Here is a 3857-nt window from a genome sequence, read left to right as displayed (position 1 = left end):
AATCTGCAACCGGAAGACAACAAACCGACAGGAAACACGTCATTCGGAACAAGCGCGGGAAACAGGGCGGGTGGATTCAAACCTCACAATAACAAGCTGCACTACAGTTAACACTATTTCCAGGTATAACAACTTAGTCTTCAAAACTATGACAAATCTAAAATTTCAACTATCAGAACAAATTTCTTAAAATTTCCAATTCTCCCCAAATATAGAGAAATACATTTTAAAACAATTTTATATACATGCATACACATATAAACTCAACAAAAATAAAAACTTTACACTCGATTCAAAGTCAATAATTTGAACATTTTGGAAAATAGGTTTGAAATAACGATTGTATTCAATTATCTTGTCATTAAAGATGCTATAGCATACAGATAATGTTTGTCATGGAATCGGTTCCACCGGAAATGCGACGACAATGTCCATGATCAAAAACTGTGAGTCACAACTGAATGAAATCATGTCAATATCGGGTGTGTCCTCCATGGGCGTTCACAACTGCGATACAACGTCTCCTCATGGATTGGATGATGCGTCTGAACACAGCTTGGGGAATGCGCCGCCATATTTGTACCAACATGGCACCAAGCTCCTGCAAGTTCTGTGGAGGGTTCCAGTGGTGCCAGTTTGATGGAGACGTGTCTGGAGATTATGGATGGTCTGTCGACTGCATCCCATAACCCTCGCAACGTCAGTGACGGATGTTCCCGTATTCAGCATGCCAATGGCACGTTCACGCTGAATGTTTGACAGTCGTGGCATTGCAAATTAACGAATAATTAACCATAAAACCTTGTTTTTCTGAGATGACACTCTACTCTGCTACCGTGAGATCAATTGCACGTGTATCAATAGGTCACGTCGCTTGTGTCACGTGGAAACATGATTTTAGCGTCCAGTGCTCTCGCACGTGCTACGTAGGCCCGACCAGTAGAATGAATGTGTGACGTAATGCCCTTGACAATGCATTTAACCATAATCACAACAAGAACTCTTTCAAGAAAAGTTTCTAAACACTATTTGAAAAATAATGAGTGTCAAGTTTTTATTTTTGCTGAGTATATATACACACGGGCGGCACGGTGGTGTAGTGGTTAGCGCTGTCGCCTCACAGCAAGAAGGTCCTGGGTTCGAGTCCCGTGGCCGGCGAGGGCCTTTCTGTGCGGAGTTTGCATGTTCTCCCCGTGTCCGCGTGGGTTTCCTCCGGGTGCTCCGGTTTCCCCCACAGTCCAAAGACATGCAGGTTAGGTTAACTGGTGACTCTAAATTGACCGTAGGTGTGAATGTGAGTGTGAATGGTTGTCTGTGTCTATGCCCTGTGATGACCTGGCGACTTGTCCAGGGTGTACCCCGCCTTTCGCCCATAGTCAGCTGGGATAGGCTCCAGCTTGCCTGCGACCCTGTAGAAGGATAAAGCGGCTAGAGATAATGAGATGAGATGAGATATATACACACACTACTGTTCAAAAGTTTGGGGTCACTTTGAAATGTCCTTATTTTTGAAAGAAAAGCACTGCTCTTTTCAATGAAGATCACTTTAAACTAATCAGAAATGCACTCTATACATTGCTAATGTGGTAAATGACTATTCTAGCTGCAAATGTCTGGTTTTTGGTGCAATATCTCCATAGGTGTAAAGAGGCCCATTTCCAGCAACTATCACTCCAGTGTTCTAATGGTACAATGTGTTTGCTCATTGCCTCAGAAGGCTAATGGATGATTAGAAAACCCTTGTACAATCATGTTAGCACAGCTGAAAACAGTTTAGCTCTTTAGAGAAGCTATAAAACTGACCTTCCTTTGAGCAGATTGAGTTTCTGGAGCATCACATTTGTGGGGTCGATTAAATGCTCAAAATGGCATACATGGCAACCTTTGGTCAATCAAACCTGCATAACCAACCTCCAAAATCCGTATCTCATCTCATCTCATTATCTGTAGCCGCTTTATCCTGTTCTACAGGGTCGCAGGCAAGCTGGAGCCTATCCCAGCTGACTACGGGTGAAAGGCGGGGTACACCCTGGACAAGTCGCCAGGTCATCACAGGGCTGACACATAGACACAGACAACCATTCACACTCACATTCACACCTACGGTCAATTTAGAGTCACCAGTTAACCTAACCTGCATGTCTTTGGACTGTGGGGGAAACCGGAGCACCCGGAGGAAACCCATGCGGACACGGGGAGAACATGCAAACTCCACACAGAAAGGCCCTCGCTGGCCACAGGGCTCGAACCCGGACCTTCTTGCTGTGAGGCAACAGCGCTAACCACTACACCACCATGCTGCCCCCAAAATCCGTATTGCCCTTATAAAATCCTTATAAGATGCAAATTAAAATAATTTACCTAAAATTTGAATGATAATTAACAATGATATATCCAAGTTACTTTTTATTCAATATTAATAACAATAAACCTTCAGAATGAATACAAAGCTCCAATGTTTGACAAAAACACAAAGTGTCACTCTAATGTTCTGAATTGTACTCCATGACAGCTTTTTTAGCACTCTGCACCAATACCTCACTAGGCTGCATGTCATAGCAAGTGTCTGTGTTGATCTTGCCAGAGTGCCCATTCAGAATCTTTTCAGTCGCTAGTGAAAGTCGCTCAGGTGGAAATACGCGTTTCAAACAAAATGTTACTTCCCGGTTGGCGGGATTCTCGCAATGCGGTGTGCGCATGATCAAAAGTGGAACGAAGTCTCGCTACCACAAGATAACGCGCGATTTCATAAGACTCTTTACTGGCTGTTTGTGCTTTCTGTGGTGTACAGTACGTTTGTAAATGTTATGCGCTCTTTTATCATCATGGGAATTGATTATAGCTCTAAATAAATATTGAAGTTTTTTTTAAAGAATCCGTATAACTTTATTTGTACGCCCGTATACTCTGCGATTCTATAATTTGGGGTGCATTCCATGTCCACTGATGTTTACTGATGTTACTATTAAAAATCTTTTTTTTCTCTGGAATTTCACATTTTAAGCATGTATACACATCATGCAATATAACTATAAAAACATTTAAGATATTTTTTGATTATTAGTAATTAAAATCTATCATGATATTCTTAGAGTTTTCATTTTTTCCATGTCCGATTTCCTGTTTCACTATTTTGTGTTCAAAATAAAGCATTAAAAAACATCAAAGTCAATAATATTATTTTATAATGTTCTTAAGGGTGTTAAGTACTAGGAGAAAATAATAATTTCATATTACATTTTAACATCTTAATACTTAAAATATTAATTTTACCACTGTCCGCAAAATTTATGTCAACTAAGTTACTAACAAGACTCCCACGCTGAAACCCAAAAATGGTTTGCTCCAACACCATGTGACCAGCCCTGTGTGGTGATGCCTTCCTCTCTGGCGGGCATTTTGAATGCATCATGGTGAGTCTCCTCTAATTTTCTTCAATATTTGATCTAAAATTACATATGGTCTGAGAGTATATTAATTAAGCATCAACTAAGTTACTCATATAATCATGGGTTTTGATGTTTCAATATTTTAATTAACTTACCTGATTAAAAAAGCTGTTAACCTCTTTAAGAAAATGCCATGTGCTTAGCAATGCTACCTTAGCTAAGGAAGTTATGAGACAAAACATGGAAATTGTCAACTAAGTTACCTGTCAACTAAGTTACACAGACTGGGTAACTTAGTTGACAGGCAACTCCAGTGCTCTCTGACATCAGTAATTTTCACTACATCATTGTCATTATCAGTCTGCCTATCTCAATGAATACTGTAGTTAATAGAGTGCATCTTACTTTTTCACTATACAAGTTAATTTAGTATTTTAAAATCTATTTGAAATAGGTGTCAGCAGCTGA

Source organism: Neoarius graeffei, chromosome 6 (assembly GCF_027579695.1).
Source record: "Neoarius graeffei isolate fNeoGra1 chromosome 6, fNeoGra1.pri, whole genome shotgun sequence".
Taxonomy (NCBI): domain Eukaryota; kingdom Metazoa; phylum Chordata; class Actinopteri; order Siluriformes; family Ariidae; genus Neoarius; species Neoarius graeffei.
The sequence above is the reverse complement of the archived record's forward strand: the minus strand, read 5'-3'. Positions refer to the sequence as shown.